This window comes from Colobus angolensis, unplaced genomic scaffold (genome assembly GCF_000951035.1).
Source record: "Colobus angolensis palliatus isolate OR3802 unplaced genomic scaffold, Cang.pa_1.0 Scaffold506, whole genome shotgun sequence".
Classification (NCBI taxonomy): Eukaryota; Metazoa; Chordata; class Mammalia; order Primates; family Cercopithecidae; genus Colobus; species Colobus angolensis.
In genome coordinates, this window is record NW_012118555.1 from 386986 (window position 1) to 396580 (window position 9595).

Below are 9595 nucleotides of genomic sequence, written 5' to 3' on the forward strand. Positions count from 1 at the left end.
CGCCCCAGCCCGCGCAGCATCCTGGCCTCCGCCGGCAGGTAGAGCCGCCGGGGCAGCTCCTGCGCCTCTTCTACTGCACTGTCCTCGTCTGCTCCAAAGAGATCTCAGCGCTCAGCGACTTCTCTGGTAAGAGTGCCCTCCCTGGCTGTGCGTCCCCCGGCACCGCGGAGCGCCCAGGTGAGCCCTCGAATGGGGGCAGCCGCACCAGCGGACACGGCCGGGTAGGATTAAAGTTGAGGTGTGCTCACAGACACTTGTCTTGTCTGGTGTGAACCCTTGGCATATAGGTGGCTGTGAGTGAAGTGGCGACAGGGGACTGCCACTCCCAAGAAGGAAGGGTGTGTAATGTATTTAGAGTTTCTCGCCCTGCTGTTGACCTCGTCAATTTCCTAGCATTAGGGACCCGGTCCTGACCCACGCTGGTTCTCTGGAGGCTCCTTAAACTGAGCCCTGTGCTGCGCCCAGCGCTGTAAAATACACGTGTTGTGGTCGGAGGCGTTGCACCGGGTTTGCCACCCGCGTAGCCCGTTTGCCCATGTAATGAGACTAGCTCAGAGGACACCTGACCTCGAGTCCACATTGGCAGGTAGGAAGGGAAGCCCGCGGGGACTGAAGGTCTGGTGGAAAGGCAGTGAGGGATGAGGAGATACTTAATTAACAGAGAGGAGCCTCTCTGCCAAAGTATACCAGGGTCCTCCCTCTCCAATTCCAGTTTCCTTCACAGAAAATAATGACTTCCTACTCTCAAATAAACTACGAGGCTTTTCTTTTTGGGAATCGTGATCCAGGTTCTCGCAGCGGATCTCAGCTAGTTCTGAACTTACAGGTGTGACTCCCCAAAGTGAAAAGTGAAAGGGATTTCTAGGTTGACGATAGACTTAGGAGCACATGCTTATGTTAGCACTGCAGTTGCTTACCTTAACACATGTCCTTGCAGACGAAACAGACCTGGATCTCCCTCTGGCAAGGCTGGAGGCCTTCAGCCAGCTTAGGGAGCAACTCTGAGCCCCACACTCCTCCTTCTCCAGGGATCTTCTGCCAAGTTCAGACTTTGCACAGTTAGTCCCTATCGGGTCCTGCAGCGCAGAGTCTTTTGCAACATAATGGTGGTAAAGGGAGTCCTCCTCAGTCCTGTTTGTGCAGTGGGCTAGTACATAGCAAATTGAACAAGGCAAACCAGAAGTTGAGTTGGGATTCTAGTTTACTTACGGAGAATGTCATTGTTAGTGGAGAGCCCTTAGGTCAGAGGTTCTTTGCTTTGAATATGTAATATCAAGGCAGTATTCCTACCTAGCAAAGGAAGCCAAGATATGCCTATTTGGCAAGCCACCCATGGCCCTTAAAATCAAGTATCCCAGGATCAGAACTCTGTGGTAAGCATTCTGGGGAAATACATCAGGCTTTTCAAGTGCTATTAACTTTATTTTTTTTTCTTTTTGGTACTAGAACTTTCTTGGCTGCTAGAAAAGCTCTGTATTAGCTGATTTGAGCTATGGAAAGCAGTTCTGAGTTCAGCCACCATCTAGCTCTGAATTCTAGGGAAACAACTGAAAACTGACAAGCCTTTTTGTGTGTGTGACATCATTGCAACTGAACAAATATTGCTTTAGGCAAATTGCAGTGCAATCATTAGATTGTTTTCACAGATTATAGACACTTAGAGTTTTGTTGCTTTAGGGAAGCAATTGCAATACTTGTAACAGTCTATAGATTACCACCCAAGCAGTTGCAATACTTGTAACAGTCTATAGATTACCACCCAAGTTTGGAATTATCTGTATCTAGCAACTGTTATATACAGTGGAGTTGAGCTATCAAACAGGGAGGCTATATCCTTAGTAAAATGAATGATTTGATACATGTTATTCTAAATAGTATAAACGACAGAAGGCATTTCCTTCTGCTTTCCATGCGATCCTGAATTCCAGGGTTTCAAACTCCCTGAGCCAGCAGTAGGTGGTGATATTGCTACCCACAGCCAGTCCCCATTTTTCCTCTCATCAGTGATGCTCTCCAGAGATCTGAAGATTAGGGAGAACATGTCAGAAGCCTTTTGGGGAGAAGAAAAGAAATATACTGTCCTCCCAAACCACTGAGGCCCTTAAGTTTAAACCTTAATTCCATATCATGTGAGGTCAGAGAAATATTAGAAAAATCTCAGGGAGAAAGAAAGATCATCTTCCAGAGTTGGCTCATTTGACTTGGGTTTTAGCCACCCTCCCTCTGCAAATTCCTAAGCTCCAAAGATGACCATCTTATTGTCCAGTTCAGTGTTTCAGCTGACGCGAACCCCCTGTGGCCTCAAAGCTTGCCGCTTGTGTTCCTGGGACAGTCGGTCCTGTTCCTTTTTATGAACTTGAAGGAGTGCATAGAAACCAAAGCTGAGGCCTGGAAAGAGACAGTGGACTCTCCCCCGCAGAGCCTGATCACAATAAACAGGGCTAGACAGCAGTGTTTGACAATGCAGATACTTGCCTGTTTTTCTAAATAAGGGGAAACATCAAAAACTAGCAGAGGATAGAGGAAACTTGGGACCCCTCTGCCCTGTGAAGGAGGGAGGATGGTGTATCCATGTGAAAGAAAGTGCCAGAATGTCAGGGGTCCCAGCCATTGTCTGTACAATATAGGCCCCCCTCTCCTCCAAGGAGATTAACAGTACAGAGTTTTGGAAAGTTCCTTAAGCCTTTCTCTTCTTTGCGGCTCTTCCTTGAGCCTTTTCCTGGGGCTGTCAGCTGGTGTAGTTTTCCTGGGTCATTGATTTTTTTTGCCCTCGGGGATTCCAGCATCGATCTCACTCTTAATAAGCCAGAGGCAGCATCGTGGCCCCTCCTTCTCCCCATCCATGCTCGTGACGTTCTAATCACCTCCAAGCCTGCTGGTAAACAGGCTCCCCAAACACCGCCTCCTCTAGCATCCCCAAAGATTTTGAGATGTCGCCAGCGGCCACTGGAAGGCTATCATCATTGCATTAAAAATGAATCCCAGCGAAGGCAAGAGAAGTTCATGCAAAATTAGTGCCTCTGATCCTTAATCTCATACTCAAATGTGCTTGGCTTTCGTCCACTTTCCTCTTTGGGATAGAGTTCTGTTCATTTGACTGCATTCTCAAATTGAGGATTTGGCTTGAGACGTCTAAATTCATCATTGACTTGAAAAACAAAACAAACCCCAGAAGTATAATGCTATGCCCATCGTCTTTGTTCAGAGAACAAGACAGGGAGCTGGAGCTTGAGGATGAGTGCTGAGAGGAGGGAGGGGTACCCTCTTGAGTAGCAGCCATAAAGAGCAAGGGATCCTCTACATTTTTGCCATAAAGAGTGGTGTTTCAGTGTGTCTCTTGTATTTAGTTTGTGATGGTACTTCAGTACTTACTGTTTTGTGTGTGTGTGTCTGCTTTTAATTTGTGTTGTTTCTCTGCTGAAGGCAAGCTGGGTCTTCTCCTTCTTCCCTACTTCTTTCCTTTGTCTCCTTTTCTTTTTCTTTTTTTTTCTTTTTGAGACGCAGTCTCACTCTGTTGCCCAGGCTGGAATGCATTGGTGCAATCTTGGCTCACTCACTGCAACCTCTGTCTCCCAGGTTCAAGCAATTCTCCTGCCTCAGCCTCCCAAGTAGTTGGGATTACGGGCACCCACCACCACACCCAGCTCATTTTTGTATTTTTAGTAGAGACAGGGTTTCACCATTTTGGCCAGGCTGGTCTCGAACTCCTGACCTCAGGTGATCCACCCACCTTGGCCTCCCAAAGTGCTGGGATTACAGGCGTGAGCCACCGCACCCAGCCTCTTCTTTTCTTTTTCCTTCATTTCTTTTTTTTCTCCAAGAAATTCAAAGTGATTGATGGGCTTATAGGTAGAGGTGGGGAGAAAGGAAGGGAAGGAAAGGGTAGAAAGTTGTTCTAGGTTTCACTTGAATTCCTCAAGAACTCCTGGCCTTGGACAAAGTAGACATAATCATGTGTTTCCACATTTGATTTTGCCCTAGGGCACATAGTGGTGCATGTGAGAAGTAGGAGGGACAGGGGGTGGGAAACAAGGAGAGTGGGGCAGCCTTTAAGGCCTTCCTTGTACCCAAATGTCCCCAGACCTCAAAGAAAGGTCACTCTATAATAGGAGTGTTGTTTTTTTTTTTTAATAGAGTCATGCTCTGCTGCCCAGGCCAGAGTGCAGTGGCTATTCACAGGTGCAGTTGTAGTGCACTGTGGCCTCAAACTCCTGGCCTTAACCGATCTCCTCCTGCCTCAGCCTCCTGAGTAGCTGGGATTACAGGTGTGCACCACCCACCTGGCCTGGGCCAGTGTTCCAGTCCCTGCCATTGGTAGCCCAAGTGAGCATTAAGTGGTACTTGGTACCAGATTGTATTAGTTTGCTAGGGCTGACATAACAATATACTACAGACTGGGTGGCTTACACAAGGAACATTTATTTTATCACAGTTCTGGAGGCTAGAAGTTCAAGAACAAGGTCTTGGCAGAGTTGGTTTCTTCTGAAGCCTGTCTCCTTGGCTTGTAAATGGCATCTTCCTGCTGTATCTTCACATGGTCTTCCCTCCACGTGTGTCTGTGTCCTGACCTTCTCTTCTTACAAGGACATCAGTCATATTGGACTAGACTCCTTCAAATGATCTCATTTTAAGCTAGTCACCCGTTTAAAGGCCCTATCTCCAAATACTATCATAGTCTGAAGTGTTAAGGATTAGGACTCCAACATATGAATTTTAGTGGGATGCAGTTCAGCCAAAATTTAGGTCATTTGCAGCCCAATAAATAAACCTGACTGGTAGCTCTTTATTTCATTGGCCAGGAATTCCAGGGTATAGAAATATGGTAATTCAATTGAACCTGGGACCTCGAGGTGGGAACTTGGTATTGATGGACACAGTTGTTCATTTTGGAGAGGTTGAACCTTGTTATTTGCTTTCAGATCAACATTGGGTCTCAGCCCTGGCAGCACAATAACATCTCCTGGGGAGACTAAAAAAATATATATATAGACATTCAGGCTGCACCCCAAGACTTCTGATGTAATTGGCCTTGGGAGAGCCAGTCACTGATCTCTTTTTGAAAGCTCCCCAGGCAATTCTAATATACACCTAGAGTTGAGGACCACACTTTTGGAGTTCAGAGGGGAGGGTGACCTCCTGCCCATGCATCAGTTCATCCACGGGTACACAGTGTGGCTGGGTGTCCCCTTCGCCCCCTACCCTAGGGCTCATCACCAGGGAGACCAGGACTGTATTTCCCCAGCATATCAGCACCTCCCAATACAGACACCTGTGCATGCACAGCCATGCAAACACACGCATGCACACACCCTTCCCTCTGCCTTGTATTATGCCTCAGTCACATCATCCTTTTTATTCAAGATTTATCTTTACCTTAAAAAATGTATGGAGTGAAAAGCCAGCTCGCAACTAAAGAAAAACAAACCAAATATCCAAAGGAGTTGTCTCGAGGCCACAGAAGAAGAGAGATGAATAGCCAGTGTCTGAATCTGCTCATCTGTTTCCATGGAAAGTGACTACATCTGAAAAGTTTTCTGCCGGCTCTTTTTATGGCAGAGAAGAGTCTCGGCCCACAAGTGGTCCCTGTTATTGATGGCTTTGGTCTCCCCGGTGCTTTATGGGAAAGGGGAGCCTAGCAGCAGTTTCAGAGAAGAAACAGAAAGGAAGAGGGTAAAAGTTGAGCTCAGTTTTTATCTGATTTCATCCTCATAGCAACTGTATGAGATCAGGACCGGTCTCGTTTGCAGATGAGAACTCAGCCTCAGAGAGGGTAACAAACTTACCCAAGACCACTCAGCTAGGGAGCAGCGCTGAGGCAGGCTCCAGCACCAGGGCTGGCCAGAGCACAGGGATGGGGCCAGGCTGGGGACTTCGCCTGCAAGGGTGTTGGGGGTAGGGAGGAGCAAGAGCAGAAAAAAAGGTGCCACAATTTGCCTAACCTTTCTTGATCGTTCATGGGGTGATCGCTGCCAGTTCAGGTGCTTCCGAATAGACTGACCTTTTCCTACCCTTCCCTCAGCATCATTTCATCACCGTCCTTCCCAAGCGGGTGCACTCACAAAGTGGTCCAGTGGGGTAGGAGAAAAATGTCAGAACTTCTGTTCCTGCCTGTTGGCTTTTCCATCTTAACCAAAAAAAGGAGTTAAGTTTTGCTTATAATTAACATATAAATTGACAGAACATGTGATTTATAAATAAGTGTGCATATGTTGGAGATGTGTTATCAAAATGTTTCTGTTCATGATGTTTTTTATAATCTTTTTCTGCCAGTAATAATAATTATTTTTAAAAACTTTTATTTTAGGTTTGGGGGTACATGGGAAGGTTGGTTACATAGATGAGTTCATGAGTTAAAAAATTTGGAGGTCACTGATCTTTACAGCCATCCTGTTGGCTTAATATCTTTAAAATTCTTCGTGAGGCACCACTCTGAGGGTAGCGTACAGTGAGAGAACAATTGCTCCCTTGTTACCCACCCCTATTGCCTGACTTGCCTACTGCTCTCCCCAGCTCCACAACTGTTAATAAAATTTAGATGCAGGATTTGAACCCAGTACCTATCAGGTTTTAAATATCCATACTGATGGCCGGGCACTGTGGCTCATGCCTGTAATCCCAACACGTCGGGAGGCCGAGGCGGGTGGATCATTTGAGTTCAGGAGTTCGAGACCAGCCTGGCCAAAATGGTGAAACCCCATCTCTACTAAAAATACAAAAATTAGCTGGGCATAGTGGCATGCTCCTGTAGTCCCAGCTACTCAGGAGACTGAGGCAGGAGACTCACTTGAACCCAGGAGGTGAAGTTTGCAGTGAGCTGAGATCATGCCACTGCACTTCAGCCTGGGCAACAGAGCGAGATCCTGTAAAAAAAAAAAAAAAAAAATCCATACTGTCACTGAAGCTGAGCAATGGGCCAAGAAGGTGGGAGCAAGAGTAGGGGCTGGGGAGGTGGGGGTCTGAAGTTTTATGATACTTTGTCACTATTTTAATGAGGCTGGTATATTTGTATCCTTCTGTAAGGAAATGGTTTCTCATAATAACATAAGTCCTAAATCCTAGAGTCATGAAGATTTTAGTACTGGAAAGAGAATCTCGGATTGGAAAGGCAGCTGACCAAGTGATTCTGGTGTCTTCCGAGTTTCCCCTTGCCCCTTGGGGTACCTTGTTCTGCCACCCCTTTAGTTGACTCCCACGTGTGCACCACCAGCTCAGCCGAGGCAGTAACTTCTTGGTTTCCCTCAGCACGAGTAAAAAAGTTGGTGAGTTAAAAATACTTTTAGGGTTTTAAAAAATTTTTACAGCCTGGCCTATATGGTGAAACCCTGTCTTTACTTAAAATACAAGATTTAGCCAAGCAAGGTGGTAGGCACCTGTAATCCCAGCTACTCAGGAGGCTGAGGCAGGAGAATTTTTGAGCCTAGGAGGTGGAGGTTACAGTGAGCCGAGATCACGCCACTGCACTCCAGTCTGGGCAACAGAGTGAGACCCTGTCTCAAGAAAAAAGAAAAAAATTATTTTTTACTTTTGAGATAGGGTCTCGCTCTGTCACCCAGGCTGGTATACAGTAGTGCAATCATGGCTCACTGCAGCCTCAACCTCTGGGGCTCAAGCCATCCTCCCACCTCAGCACCCCCTAGTAGTTGGGACTATAGTCACATGCCACCAGGCCTAGCTAATTGTTTTGGCATTTTTTTTTGTAGAGACAGGGTCTCACTATGTTGCCCAGGCTGGTCTCGAACTCCTGGACTCAAGAGAGCGACCCGCCCCGGCCTCCCAAAGTGCTGGGATTACAGGAGTGAGCCACTGCGCCTGGCCCTAAAAATAATTTATTAAGCACATAAAACACTCTATGCCAGACACTGTTCAAAGAACTTCATGTTAACTCATTCAGTCCTCCCAATTGTAGCTATAAAGGAGATGCTTGTATAAAAAGTTCAAGAAACTGAGGCAAAGAGCGTCACTTTTGGGGATTTGAATCCAGGTAGCCTTTCTAATACTAAGGGAAGAAAACAAAATAAGTTACATGTAGTTTAAAGCAGAGGCACTTCTGTCATGTTTATCTCTTCATTTACCAGAGCCAAATCTTTCCCAGGACTTATGTAAGTAATGTCCATTCCTTGTCCTGTTTAAACATAATACCATCTAGCCCCAAAGAACTGATTATAGAATTGGGTCTGTAATTTGTTTCTGGAAATTGGCGTTCTGAAACTATTTCCCCAACATAACACCTAGAAATGCTGAATAAAATACAAGAAACATCTTTTAATGCGTAAGTGAGTGCTTAAATATAAGAAATATCCTGGAAACAAAAATGAAGAGAGAATAGAGAACTAGAGATGATAGCTGGTGCAAACCCCATGCCTACGTTGGAGTTGCTTGATGGTCTTGACAATGAAGAGTTAACAGGTGCCTAAGCGCAGGTGATAAGGCATTAGACCACTGTAAAGTGAGGGATTAGAATAAAGACCTCTATATAAAGCCAGGACCTTGAAAGCCTAAACCTTCATTAAAAGATGGATGCGAAACAAATCAGCCTTCTTGTAAAGAAAGATGACAAAGAAACTTGTCATAGCCTTGGATCAGGATTGGAGAAAAAAATAATGTCTCTTGAGACAGTGTAACCAAAATTCTGCCTTTTGGGGAGTCAGGGTTTTGAATTCATATTACCTTTACTGGGAAACCCAAACTGAGACACTAAGAAAGCTGTCCCATGATACCTGGCAAAAGCAAACACACAGATACTGCCTGCATGGGAACATCATCAATATAGGCCCATCTATAGATTCCTATAGATGAAATGCTGCTGATTATGATCACACAATTCAAAATTACATTATATGAGCAGTAGTCAGCAGCAATGACATCGTTCTTAAGTAATAAAAGAGAGAATCTAGGGCTGGTCATGGTGGCTCATGCCTGTAATCCCAGCACTTTGGGAGGCCAAGGTAGGTGGGTCACCTGAGGTCAGGAGTTCAAGACCAGCCTGGCCAACATGGCGAAGCCCTGTCTCTACTAAAAATACAAAAATTAGCTGGGCGTGGTGGTGGGCGCCTATAATCCCAGATACTTGGGAGGCTGAGACATGAGAATCGCTTGAACCCAGGAGGCAGAGGTTGCAGTGACCTGAGATTGTGCCCCTGCACTCCAGCCTGGGCAACAGAGCAAGACCCTACCTCAACAAAAAAAAAGGGAATCTAAAAAGAAATTTAAGAAGGAATCATGAGAAAGGAACAAAAGGCTATCAAGAAAAAACAGGTGTATTTGTAAAAGAATCAAATATATTTACTCACACGAAAAATATATTCATTGACATGAAAAGCCTGATGGGTAGGTTGAAGAGCAGATTAGATATAGCTGAAGAGAGAAACAGTGAGGTGAAAAAAAAAAAAAAAAGCTGGAGAAATTATCCAGAATGAAACAAAACAGGTAAACATGTGGAAAACATGGAAGAAAAGTCATAAGACATGGAGGATGGAATGATGGTTGAATATACATTTGATCAGTATTCCAGAAAAAGAAAGTAGGGAAAAGGAGAGAGAGGCGACACTCAAAGTGATGATGTGCTAGGATTAATTTTTTTCTTTTTTTTTTTTTT

At 45.3% G+C, this 9595-nt stretch overlaps 1 protein-coding gene across 1 annotated transcript in view; it reads left to right on the plus strand.

Moving 5' to 3' along the window:
• The window catches only part of EVA1C (eva-1 homolog C (C. elegans)), a 103902-nt gene continuing 94307 nt past the window's right edge, over window positions 1-9595 (plus strand). The window contains exon 1 of the mRNA XM_011960132.1: window positions 1-126. The gene's annotated coding sequence lies outside the window, so the exon portion shown is untranslated. The remainder of the gene's footprint in view (window positions 127-9595) is intronic.